The sequence below is a fragment of the Tupaia chinensis genome, unplaced genomic scaffold (genome assembly GCF_000334495.1).
Source record: "Tupaia chinensis unplaced genomic scaffold, TupChi_1.0 Scaffold150175_1, whole genome shotgun sequence".
NCBI lineage: Eukaryota > Metazoa > Chordata > Mammalia > Scandentia > Tupaiidae > Tupaia > Tupaia belangeri.
The window spans coordinates 11,418-25,914 of record NW_006210013.1 but is presented as its reverse complement, the minus strand read 5'-3'; the positions used below and the strand labels follow the sequence as shown (position 1 = coordinate 25,914).

The following is a 14,497-nucleotide window of genomic DNA, read 5'->3' as shown; positions in this document are numbered from 1 at the left end:
TCTTCCCCTCCCTCTTTTCCTCTCCCCCCCCCCCTCTGTCTCTTCCACTCACAGAAGAAATAAACTTTTAAAAAGGTGGGGGGAGGGGAGAGAATAATAGGAAAGGTAATGGGATAGGAAAAAAACGGAAAAATTATAAAACTAGAGAGAAAAGGAAAAAAATACATTGAGAGGGTAAACAGGACTGGAGGGAAATGCGTAAAGAGAGAGCATCTGTTCATACTGCACTTTCCTGCCAGCATGTATTGTTTCTCATGTGCTAGTAATATACTAAGCATTTTCAGTATATTAACTCACTTAAGTCTCATAGAAACTTGAGCCAGACGGTGGCATGGTGGTTAGAGCAGTTGGATCCCACATGGCAAACAGCGTGGTTCCAATCGCAGACCCAGAGGCTTGATAAACTCATCAGGCACATGTGTGTGCATACCCAAAATCCTGAGAAGAGAATGGAGAAGGAAGTACAACGCTGCCATCACCCCTGGAGATTTCTCACTCTGTCTCTCTCTGACAGTGAAAGTGCCCTATACAAAACAAAAACAAAAACAAACAGAAAAAAACTCACAGGAGCCCTATGAAACATACATTTCACTACTCAAGAAATTGAGGTAGATGTTAATTATACAATGGGACTTTGAAAATTTCGTGGAGAAATGGAAATAAAGTATGAATTTATTTTGGTGCAAGAAAAGTTTTGGAATCAATGTAGTTTTTTTCATAATATGCATTTCCATTAACTTTTTGAAGGTCTCTTGTTCTGTTCAACAGTCTAGTAAGTGACAGTTAGGATTTAAACCAAAACGGCCTCTCAGTCTTTATTAGCAATGCCCAGTATACAACCTGCCTCCTAATAATACCCTGAAGACAACTCTAGACCCCTCGTATTTGTATTCCTTCCTAAGACAATTTTCTAATAAGAGTTCACATCAGAATACCCTTTCTTTCTTAACAGACACTGTTCCAGATCAATTAGTTTCTAAAAATTCCATAAATTCACTTGTCAAAATATTTCCTGTCAACTAGAACATTATCAAATGTGTACACAGACATATAGCCCAGAACAGCTCAACAATATTTACTAATGCTCACTACGGTACATCCAGTTCCATGGCTTCCTGTCACAGCACACGTTTGCTTGCCAGCTGTTTCACTTTAGTTATTTTTAACAATACTGTTTTGTTAAAGCTGCCTTCCCAAATCATGGATACATTTTCTAGCTACATTGATCTTGAAAGGTTTATGTTATACAGATTTGGTCTATTGCACCCAGTATGGTTTTCATTTAGAGGGCCTTTTTTGTATGAATACTAGGTTTACAAGTAACTTCATTCTTCTTGGAGTTTCAGTAATTGGTATTTTTCACATGGTTACTGGGCAAAAAATAGAATGTATGCTTCAAAGCCAGGGCACCCCCTGACAATATGTTTCTCTTTTATAAGTAAATGGTTGAAATCATCTTGTCACAGGTGTGGAACAAATATAGAACAGATGCTTGAAGTAAAAACGCATTAATTTGATCTTATGAAAACACAAATTATCTGACTTTAGTCATAGAATAAGCAGAGGCATTCAGAAAAAAATCATACTGAAATATTATCATATTGTATACACACATTCACTATTCGAGATTAAATGTGGACTATGTAGAGTTAACATCTTTGAAAGCAGAACATACACAAAAGGAAAATTCAAAATGTGATTCTTCTGCATTCTTTGTGATAGGAATTACACAAGGATTTGGAGGTACAGGGAGGGGGAACGAGCACTTTGAGATACAGTTAATAGGGAGTTAGCACAAAACACAAGTTAAATATTCTCTTCATCCCAACCCTGTTTAGGGAAATGCCTTGGTGAGTGTGTGTAGCTCTGATAAAGTATTTCCACACCAGTAGAAGGCAACTAGGTACACTGGAATATGTAATAGCCCTTTGCACGCTATTTATATATATTTATTTATATGTCTGTTTCCTCAACTATTCTGTGAGTTGCTCAAGGTAGAAGTTAGATTTTATTCAATGCTGAGTGCCCGGCACACTGAAGTCTTAAATAAATATTTGTCAAATGAAATAAGAAATAGTTTTTGCCAGGACCAGCAGCTGGCATGGACTAGCAGTAATGACTATGTCGCTGGATACTCATATACTTGACCATGGTTCAAGTCCCAGACTCAGTGGCTTAAACTCACACTGGGTGCATGTGCATGCGTGCCCAAGATCCCGAGAGGAGAATAGAAGAGAAGGGATTGCGGCGTGGCCATCCCCCCTAGGGGGGTGATTTCTCGCTTTCTCTCTCTCTGTCTCTGTCTTTCTGGTGAGCGCATGCACTCTATAGCAAAAACTTCTCAAAAAAAAAAAAAAAAAGAAAGAAAGTTTTTGCCCTCAAAGAGCTTATAATTTAGAAAGCCTATAATTCTAAATAATGAGCTTTATCTAATCTTGAATACATCTCAAAATATAATTTATTTGTATAAATTATGAATTATACATCTCACTCATAAGAATAATATAAAAATTAGTTCTAAGTTTTTATGGGAGGGAGGGAAGGTAGGAAAAATGTCACTACTTCCTACTACATGCTTTACTATTTTTTTCAATTTTCTCTCCATTTTAAAATTGAGTTCTTGTACACTACGATGATGATAATGGCTAATAGGTGTCAACTACACTATATAACACGGCTAGTACTACTCGAGTCATTTTAGATGCACTTGTCATTTAAGGTTCACAACCACCCTATAAGGTAAATTCTGCATTGTCCCACTATCAGGAATTCCAAGGAAGAAACAAATAATAAATGAACAGAAAAATATAGAAACAGGACAATGTAGAACAGGATATAATAAAAATAGCATTTCAAATCAGCAGAAAAAAGATGTATCAGTCAATATTAATGTTAGAATAACTAGCTATTTGTTTGGAAAACAAATATAATTAGAGTCTAATATCCCCCAAATAAATCCCAAGTGTACTAAAGAGTAAACTGTGAACAACAATAAAACAACAAAAAAACAAACCCAGGAGCCCATGGTCTAGTGATTAAGAGAGACAGATTCCACAAGGTTTGCCATGCATTTCATATCCTGGACCCAGAGTCTGGAAAAACACGGTAGGCATGTGTGCCTCAAGTCCCCAGTAGGGTGGGATAATGGAGGCATAGGGATTGTGGCATAACCATGCTCAATTGGGAGGTGCTTTTTCCCTCTCCCTGTCTTTTTGGTGAGCACCTTCACTCTCTGACCACAAACAAACAAACAAAAACAAACAAACAAACAGAAAAGTACTACAAAAGGGTATTTTTATGACCTTTGCTTGTAACCAAGCCAGAAATCATAAAAAGCTGACTCTTCAAAAGGTCTAAAATTCTATATAACTCCTTCCTTCCCTCTGATCTTTTTAACCAAAGGACGAGTCTGTTAATTCATCAGAGGGATCTCCCTCCCTCTCCCTTCCTTATTTTTTTAAAGAGTTATTTAATTAATTTAATTTATTTATTTATTAATTTGACTAGAGAGAGGGAAAATGAGAAAGCAATCCACCAGGTCTGGGACCTGAATCATTTCGGCCATGTGGGAGTCAGCACCTTAGCCACCCGCCAGCTGGCGGTCCCTTTCACTGTTCTCCTTTCCTCTGTGCTGGCCATGCAGTTGGGAAGGAGGACAGGCATACACTGGAGCAAAAATCTGACCAACTGAAGCCAGGAGATTTACTGAAGTCAGGAGATTTGTCATATACAAGGGAATTAAGCAAATAGGTATGTTTGTTAAGCTTACTAAGAGCTAGATTTCTCACTAAAAGAGAAAGGAATTATAAGCACAGAAAGAAAAAAAGGCTAGGAAAAAAAATTCTACCATACTGGATTAGAACTGGTATAGGTATGGACTTAGAGGTTTTTGTTGTTTTAGAAAGAGAGATTTTTGCTATAAGGTGCACGTGCTGGCCGGAGAGACAGACAGAAAGCAAGAAATCACTCCCTCAAGGGAGATGGCCATGCCACAATCCCCTCTGCTCCATTCTCCTCTTGGGATTGTGGGCACACATGCACATGCACCAGGCATGAATTTCAACCAGATTTGGGACTCAAACCGCAGTAAGCCAGAAAGAGTCCAGAGACATAACCATTACACCACTTGCTGGTTTAGAGTTATTAATAGTTACATAGATGGATAAACGCAGAAATAAACAGATACATATGCACTATGCATATACCTGTGTGTATATGTACACACACATTTATGTATGTGTTAATTACAATTTCCACGCTCTGTCAGCTGGGAAGATCTAAAAGCCATGATGTCCTCAAAGCAATGAGCACAATTAGTGTTCAGATCTTTGTTTCTCAACACCATTCTCCGCTAAAAATGACAAGGACTCTTTATCAAAATGACTTGAGTACAGGGCTAGGACAGAAAGTGTAAGAATGATAAGAGATGGCTATATATATCTAGACAAGGACTAAAGAAATGTCCTTACTAAAGGTCACGCTGCACTGGAAATAGGGGAGGGATTTACTGAAAGCCACCTTGGTGGCATCATTTATTCCTAAAACTACATTTTTTATATCGTAGACATAGTAGCTTTACTACAAAACTTGAAACTGTAAAGCTGCAAAAATTCTAAGCGATACTATGTAACAACACAGAAAACAGGCCACAGAGTTAAAAAAAGTTTTCTCTAAAAATCTGGCTATGTCCCAACATGTATGGAGGTAGACAAGGACCGAGGATCTTGTTCTCACACAAACACAGCAGTTTGAACATGGAATCCTTCTCCACTCATCATAAATCTCCTTGTCCTGTGTTCCATTCCTGGTCACAGACCATGCTACTTTCTCGAACGTAAACCTCAGCCTCATCTTTCCTTGTACTTCCATGTCCCACCCAATTCCCCAACCAACTCATTCTCTTTTTGCAAACGCCATCAAGTCTGTCCTCTTTCCTGCTCTCTCCAAGTACATGGGCTGCTGTCCTACTTCAGATATTATCAACTCATTCTCTGTCTTTACACCTGCAACCCCCACACTGTCACAAAGGTCTCCTCACACAAACATTTTCTTTATTTTTAATTTAATTAATTAATTTATTTTAATTTGCCATAGGGCATGAACACCCATAGGGGCTGGGGGAGGGGGAGGCAGAGAGAGAAAGTGAGAAAGCAAATTGTGGTCAGCCATGTGGGAGACCAGTGCCCAATTATCACACCACTTGCTGATCCAACACATAAACATTTTCAATGAATTTGTACTGACTACATATGGAAAAAAAAAATTTTTAAGAGATTTTTGCTATATAGCGCGTGCGTTCACCAGACAGACAGAGAGCTAGAAATCAAGAAATCACCCCCCAGGGGGGATGGCCACACCGCAATCCTTTCTCCTCCATTCTCCTCTCGGGATCTTGGGCACGAACGCACATGCGCCTGGCGTGAGTTTAAGCCACTACATGGGAGTCCAGCTACATAACCATTACGCTAACTGCTGGTCCCATGGAAAAAAATTTAAAAAAAGAAAGAAATACTCAACATACATAAAAATTAACTTGAAAGGGATTATAGATCAACCTGTAAAAAATTTTTAAAAATATGAAATTTCTAGAAGAACATCTAGGAGAAAATCTTCAAGACTTCAGGATGGATAAGGTACAAAAAGCACAAATTATTTGTGAATATCTGATAAACTGAACATCAAAATAAAAATGTCTGCTTTCAAAAAACACGATCAAGAAATTGAAAAGGCATTCCATAGACTAGAAAAAATGTTCACAATACATGTAAACAAAGAACTTGTACCCAGAATATATAAAGAACTCTTAGAATTCAAAAGAAACTCAATTTGAAAATGAACAAAACACTAGAATAAACACAAAAGAAGTTACATGGATGGCAAATAAGCACATGGAAAGATGCAAATTCACACCAGATGACATAACATTATGCATACAACGAAATGGTTAAAATAAAAAACATCAACACTATCATTTATATTAACAATACAGCAAGGGTGGACAAGGATTTAGAGCAACTGGAACTTTCATATATTGTTGGAGGGGATGTGAAATAATACAACTCTGGGGCAAGCAGGTGGCATAGTGGTTAAGGTACTAGACTCCCACATGACTGACCATGGTTCAAGTCCCAGACCTGGCAACTTGCTTTCTCACTTCCCCTTTCTCTCTCTGTCTCTCACTGGTCAAAGTAAAATAATAATAATAATAATAAATGGAATGAAGTAAATAATTCTTTTAAAAATAATAATAATACAACTCTGAAAACTATCCAGCAGTTTCTCATAAAGTTAAACATAAACTTACCAAATTCCACTGAAATTCCACTGCCAAGTATTAACCCAAGAGATAGGAAAATATATTTCCATACAAAAACTTACCCAAATGATCATATGAGCTATATTCATAATGGCCAAAAACTGAAAACAACTTCTGTCCATCAATGGGTGAGTGAATAAATGAATTGTAGCATAGCTGTATAGTGCAATACTAGTCAGCAGTAAAAAGAAACAAGTTTACTGATACACTACTGATACAAAGGATAACATGGATAAATCTCAGAAACATTATGCTGAGCAGAAGAAGCTGCATGATGCCATTTGTTTTAAAACAAATTCAGAGTGACAAGGAATATAAGGGCACAAGGGAACTTTCTGGCTGATGGAAATGCTCTGTATCTTGCCTGTGATTACATGCTTCATAGATCTGTGAAAATTCCTGAAACTATACAATTAAAATAGGTACGTTTAATTTTATACACATTATACCTCAATAAAGTTGATTTAAATTAATATTAAGAGGCTCAAAAATGTTCATTCCTCGGGACCAGTAGTTAGCAGAATGGCTATGTCACTGGACTCCCATGTAGTCGACTGCGATTCACGTACCGGACCCGGTAGCTTAAAACTCACGCCGGGAGCGTGTGCATGTGTGCCCAAGATCCAAGGAGGAGAATGGAGAAGGGATTGTGGCGTGGCCATCAACCCTGGGGGGGGGATTTCTCACCTTCTGTCTCTCTGTCTCTCTCTGCTTGTCTGGCGAGCGCCCGTGCCCTATAGCAAAAACGTCTCAAAAAAAAAAATGTTCATACATCACTGGTTACTGAGATCACACAATATTTATGATGCCTCTCCCAATATGGTTCACTGTAAAGGTATTTGGCCTTCTGCAAAATTTTGTTTGACAATACAAGTTCCAAATCCTATCATTAGTTCTCCCACAGAAAAGTAATCATGTTTCAACACTCTACAAAATTAATTTTTAAATAAGATTTGTATGTAAGGATTTTAACTGTAATATCATTTATAAAATCCAAAAGTAGGAAACAATCTAAAGGTCCATTAAAGGGACTCAAGCCAATAAATTACCATCATCCATACAAAGGTCTGCCAAGCAGCTCTGTGCACACTAACACGGAACCATCTACCATGAATAGCCCTCAGAGCAGCCAGAGTAATCTTTTTTTTCTTTTAAGAGAGATTTTTGCCATAGAGCATGTGTGTTCACAGGAGAGTCAGAGATACAGGGAGGATGGCCACGCCACAATCCCTTCTCCTCCATTCTCCTCTTGGGTCTTGGGCATGAACACAAACCCCGTGTGAGTTTTAAACCGTCAGTCTGGGACTCAAACCACCCTGGAGTAAGTGAGAGTCCAGTGACACAAACATTACATCATCTGCTGGTCCCCAGAGTAATCTTTTTTTTTTTTTTTTTTTTGGAGAGATTTTCACTGTAGGGCGCGTGCGCTCGCCAGACAGACAGAGAGAGACATAGAGACAGAAAGCGAGAAATCACCCCCCAGGGGGGATGGTCACGCCGCAATCCCTTCTCCTCCATTCTCCTCTCGGGATCTTGGGCACGCACGCACACACGCCCGGCGTGAGTTTTAAGGCACCGGGTCCAGGACACGAACCGCGGTCGAATACGTGGGAATCCAGTGACATAGCCATTACGCTAACTGCTGGTTCCCCCCAGAGTAATCTTTTTAAAACCTAAAGCAGAGTGATATCTAAAGTGGATATCACTCTTTTGATAAAACAACAAGCAAATAAGCAAACCTCCTAATGGCCTTTCATCACACTTCAAATGAAATCCAAACTCTACCTTGGCCCTACGTGGCCTAGTCCCTGCCCCTTAATCCCCTTCACCCTCCGTGCTCCAACCCTCTTTGCTCTGACCTTCTTTAGGTCCCTGGAGTCTCTTTCTTGATCTTCACTTGGCAGGGTCCTTCTTTTTCCGATCTCATCTGAAAGTCACCTCCTCAGAGAACTTCTTCCCTAAGTACCTGGTTCAAAAGAGCACTCAATCATTTTTTACCACATCACCCTACCTTAGTTATTTCTCATTCCCATACATTCATTCTCATTCCCTCCCTCCCTCCCTCCCTCTTCCCTCCTCCCTTCTCCATCCCATCCCCAATCACTTTATTTTCAGTTTTCCCACTTCAACACGTGCTCTATGAGAACAGAGACCTTTCTGTTTTATGTACTGCTGTATTCCCAAGACTTAGTAGAACACCAAATAGACATTCAACAAGCATCTGTTAAATGACTAATCACCAAGATACGTTGTTAAACAGTGGAAAAACATACAATAAGATTTTTAGTGTGCTAAGATTTTGATAAATTGTTAAATAAAGTGTTAAATAAAATATATGTACACATTACATAAATGTTTATATTTGCATGAAATCTCTGGAAGGATAAAGAAATTGTTATCAATAGTTGCCTCCAGGTAGGGGAACTGGGTGACCGAAGGGCAAGCGTAGAAGGACTAAATATTCTATACCTTTTGAATTTTGTACTATGGACATGTAGCATCTATTTTAGAAAGTAATCTGAAATTACACATAAAACAGTGGCATCATAATTAGAAAACGAACTTAGGGCTGGTCACATGGCATCATGGTTGAGGGAAGTGGATTACACCGGCTGGCTGAGGTTCAAATCCTGGCCCCAGCAGCCTGAAAAACATGATAGGCACACGTACGTATGTGCCCAAAATCTTGACAGGCTAGAGAAATGGACGATAACGGACTGCAGCATGACCACTCCCCATTGGAAAGGAGTGCCTTCTCCTTTTTCTCTCTCTGTGTCTTCCTGTCACGACCACATATCCTCTGGCAATTAAAAAAAAAAATTAAGAAAATAAACTTAGAAATCATGTCCTCTTATAACTTTATTAATTTTTAGTTTTATGCATCTTTGAATAAAAAGTGTCAGAAACAACAAGTCCCTAAACTCTTCTATCATTATACCTATTCTTTCTTCATTACCATAAAAATGATGCCTTCATTTTATTAGCTATAGTATGTCTCTGTTTACATCACTGAAAATTCTAGCCTTGGGGCCAGGAGGTGGCACGGTGGTTAAGGGTGCTGGACTCCCATCTGGCCAAATGCAGTTCGAATCCCGGACCTGGCGACTTGCTTTCTCACTTTTCCTCTCTCTCTCCCCCCTCATTCTGTCCCTCTCTGGTAAAATTTAAATAAATAAAACATAAAGTTAAATAGAATAATTCTTTTAAAAAAAGAAAATGCTAACCAAACAAATTATCTACATTTTATTTTTTTCTTCCTTATGACCCACGAGCTCTTAACTATTTATGAACCAGACTGGCTTAGCATAACTGGGAAAACTCAGAAGGCAACATTCTCAAAAACAATAGGTTCAAGAAAAAAACAGAACAAGATTATAGAAATATTACTATGTATTTGGATCTAATGACATTTTATTTCACAAGCAGGATTCTCTAGTAGAGACCTAGAAAAAAAATAATAACACCAGAAATAACTCAAAATATATTTTCTGTTTTAACTGAATTGAATTTTTTTCAAAATAAACTAGTTGGAAACCAACATTTAAAAAAAAATTTTTTAAAGAGATTTTTGCTATAGGGCACATGCACTTAATGGAGAGACAGAGAAAAGCAAAGTGAGAAATCACTTCCCAGGGAGGATGGCCATGCCGCAATCCCTTCTCCATTCTCCTCTCAGAATTTTGGACATGCACACACATGCGCCTGGCACAGGACTCAAACCACAGTCAGCCATGTAGGAGTTCAGTGCCTTAATCACTATGCCACCTGCTGGCCCCTAAAATATATTTTCAAAACATGCTACAAATTTACCCTTAAAAAACTTACATTCTACTTAAGCTACTATTTTTAAAACAGCAAATATTCCCTAAAAGGCATTGACTAATTGCTGAAAACTGAGATTCACTGTGAATTATTCTGATTACTGAAACCTATCAAACAATATATTTCCAAACAGTACACTCAAAGGCATATTTCAACCCCAAAAGTTATATATCATAGAGGAGAGAAAAAAAGAGGATTCAAAACTATCTTATAATAGAACGTTAAGTTGTCTGATTCAAATAGAGCCAAAACATACAAATCCACAGAAACAAATCAGTTCACAGTCATAATAAAAATATTTCAGAATGGCCTAAATATATTATTTGAATATCCAGATTCATAAAGCACTAAGTTAAGAAATGTTTATTACTTTAAATTATATTGCAAATCTATATGATGTTCAAAAATATTTGTTAAAAACAGATTTGACAGTGGTGTGATTTTTGTCTTACATTGAAAAATCACATAAAACAACTTTGAATAAAATTATGTAGGTAGAGTTGTTTCTTTTTAAGAGTCCTTGCAATACTATCTGATTATATGCCTAAACAAATGTAAGATTATATTTACTATCAATCTTAATATTCTATCTTCCAATTTTTTTTTCATTAGGATGACAAATGAACTGTCCAATCAATTTTGAATGCACATATAACATTATGCCTTTCTTTGGCATTTACACAAGCAAAGTAAATTCATTTAAATTTTTTCAAAGAAAAATTACTTTTGCTAAACCTTTTTGCTTGCCCAAAACAAGTGATTTGGCATTTTAAGTAGATATTTTACCTTTTTAATTACTAGAATTATAAAAAGTTGTTTTACCTTAATAGATAAATGACAATTAGCAATTTCCTTAAAATTTACAACTTATTTGACTTTTAGTCAAGTCAATTATCTACTCCCTAAATGTTGAGGTCAAAGTTTTTATTGTTATACAACGATTCTCATCTTTTTCTTTTTAAATATTCAAAATACCTCTTTCATGGTCTACAACTAAAATAAAGCAATCGTAGAACACGCTTGGGAATTATTCTAAACCCCACTTCACCGTATCTTACACTACTCACTTAGAAATACAATTATCAATACAAATCCTATTGTAATTGTTTCATTCTGTTTCCTGGCCACATGGCACAGTGCCACATAATGTGTTTTTTACATTCAAAAAAATTCAATGTCTTACTTAGAAACAGCTTTGAAATTTGGCTCATGGCCTAGTTGCAATTGATACTAAAGCTTAAATACCTTCCCAGCAAAGTTACACTAACTTCAAAATACTCTGGGATCAACCATTAAAATGTTTTTGTTTCGGTTACAACACTAATGAACACCAAATGTTAGAATTTGCTTTAACAGTCTAATACATCAAGGATTTTCTTAAAAGGAAAGGCTGGATCAGCTATCCATTATATAACTAAAGGCAGATTAGTCAGTACTGATAGAGATAATACTTGAAAGATTTAATACTTAAGTGTACAATCAAGCATAAAAAAGTTTAATTCAGAAAGCCTGCTCAATTAGCCATCATACTTTTTCCCTATAAAAACACCAAACTCTTAGTTTTGCAAGCTACACTTGAAAGCCTCCTTCCTCGTTCTTGCACAAGCCCTGAACCTTCTTCACCTTGATTTCCCCATTCCTATAAAATGAGGTGATACTACTATGCTTTAGCTACGCTTTCTTTACACCGAAGGAACAAAATGTACTAAAGGATGCAAAGAGGGGGAGGGAAGAATCTCAATACATCAAGTCTATTAGAGCATGGTAAGAACCACTTAGAGGATGCAATTTTAGGAAACAAAGTTTAAATGCCACTGTTAAAAATGCAAAAACGAAGAGTAGAAAATAAGCTATTCTTGATATATTCTAAAAATGAGTATCTAGCATTCAAAGGTTGCACTGTGAGGGCTACTGCAGCGCCATAGATGCCTTTCCTAGACCCAATACCACAACTTCAACAGAGGAGTGAGATATCACTCTCTCAGGTGGTGTATAATACGATACTATAAATCATAACCATGATAGATACTATCAATGATTATCTGTTTTTGCTGCTATTTTCACTTCTTTTAATGCTGAATTTTCTGTGGGACGGCACCTGCTTCAGGCCTCTCCATATTTAACCATCTCAGTTGCTATCCCACTGCTGTCAATCTCACCTTTCTTTCCCACAGTTCTTATGGTCCACTTTCTTGTCTTTTGATTGCTATGATTTCCACATTTAGCCTTCAATCTGGGACTCTTACAGAACTCAATAACCAGATGCCTTTCCTTTCAGTTTATCAATTATTAATCACTCCTCTTAGCTGTCAGAGTCAAGCCTTTGGTTCTTGTTTGCTATTTTTATTATTGCTCAAAGTAGATTTCCTTTCCTTTCTTCATCATTAGAGATCTCTTCCCTGCCTTATTTCCAAGCTTCCTTCTATTCTCAATTAGGATACAAGATCACTAAAAAAATAATGTTTTACAAGATATATCATACTAAGGGGACCAGCAGTAACCCATGTAGTCAATCGTGGTTCAAGTCCCAGACCCGGTGGCTTAAACTCACACCGGGCGCATGTGCATGTGTGCCCAAGATCCCGAGAGGAGAATGGAGGAGAAGGAACTGCGGCGTGGCCATCCCCCCTCGGGGGTGATTTCTCGCTTTCTCTCTCTGTCTGTCTGTCTGTCTGGCGAGTGCACACGCCCTACAGCAAAAAACTTCCCCCCACCCAAAAAAAAAAAAAAAGACATATCATACTAAGAAACTACAATAGACTAATCTATAAAGAAATGGTTTAGAACAAGCAATATAAATAAGATTCATGTAATAAAAGCTAAAATTTTTGAAAGAAATGTTTTAAGACATCCTCAGGTATTTCAGAAGTATCTATGTATTTGCAACAGAAGAAATTACAAGGCATTGTGCAATCTTTAAAAGATTCCCACTCACAATCTTCCACTGGGGACTATTGTTAGTATAATTTTAGATACCTTATTGCATTTTTATGATGAAGACACTGTTATCTCACTTCACAAATTTGTACATCTTCATTCATTTACTCGTTAGTCACTCTACAAACTTTTATTCATATCATACTTTACACCTGGCACTGTACTATGTAATGAAGTCACAAAAATAAATAAGAGAGGGACCAGCAGTTAGTATAATGGCTATGTCGCTGGACTCCCATGTAGTCAACTGCGGTTCACATCCCGGACCCGGTGGCTTAAAACTCACACCGGGTGCATGTGTGTGTGTGTGTGCCCAAGATCCCAAGAGGAGAATGGAGGAGAAGGGACTGTGGCATGGCCATCCCTCCTAGGGGGTGATTTCTCGCTTTCTGTCTGTCTGTCTGGCGAGCGCACACACCCTATAGCAAAAACCTCTCCCCCCCAAAAAATAAATTAATTAATAAATAAGAGAAATTCTCAGTCCAAGATTAATCAGGTACTCTGTTGATTTTCACATTTATTAATAATTTGATGAAATAAATTGTGTATATTAATCCAAAGGGTATTACCATGCAAAAAACAAGGTTTTATTGCTGAAATCATTTTTGATTTTGTTTTTTAAAAATCTCTTCAAAACAAACTGCTGACCAAAGGCGACTTTTTTTTTTTTTTTTTTTATAGGGCACGTGCACTCGCCAGACAGAAAGAGAGACAGAAAGCAAGAAATCACCCCCAGAGGGGATGGCCATGCTGCAATCCCTTCTCCTCCATTCTCCTCTCGGGATCTTGGGCACACACGCACACATGCCCAGCATGAGTTTTAAGCCACCGGGTCCAGGACGCAAACCGTAGTTGACTACGTGGGAGTCCAGCGACATAGCCATTACGCTAACTGCTGGTCCCCTTTTTTTTCTTTTTTTAAAGAATTATTTATTTCATTTTATTTATTCATTCATTTATTTTAATTTGACAAGAGAGAGACACAGAAAGAGAGAGATGGAGAGTAAGAAAGCAAGCCACCAGGTCCAGGACTCAAACCATGGTCAGCCATGTGGGTATGTCCAGAGCCTCAACCACCATGCCACCTGCTGGCTCCAAAAGATCATTTCTTTCTAACTTGGCCAGTTATATCACCCTAACCTTATAATCTGTAGACTAGATTATTAAGGTATACACCATATACACAAAACTTCAATCAATACAAATAAATGGCCAGATGGTATTTAAAGAAAATATTTATGTAGAAATAGGAAGTTTTAAGTCTTTAATCCTTTCAAAAGCAAGTAATAGTGATCCACATGCTCTTAGCAAATGAAATCAGCAGCATATTCATAAACTTAAATATTTTAAAAATAAGACATCTTCTCTTTTTTATTCTTTTCTTTTTTTTTTTTTTTTTTTTTAGAGTTTTTTGCTTTAGGG

At 37.4% G+C, this 14,497-nt stretch overlaps 1 protein-coding gene across 1 annotated transcript in view; it reads right to left on the bottom strand.

Annotated features, from left to right (window-relative positions):
• Positions 1-14,497, bottom strand: part of DISP1 (dispatched RND transporter family member 1) — a 182,211-nt gene that overhangs the window by 156,453 nt on the left and 11,261 nt on the right. Inside the window, exon 2 of the mRNA XM_006171971.3 lies at positions 8,176-8,282. The gene's annotated coding sequence lies outside the window, so the exon portion shown is untranslated. The remainder of the gene's footprint in view (positions 1-8,175; positions 8,283-14,497) is intronic.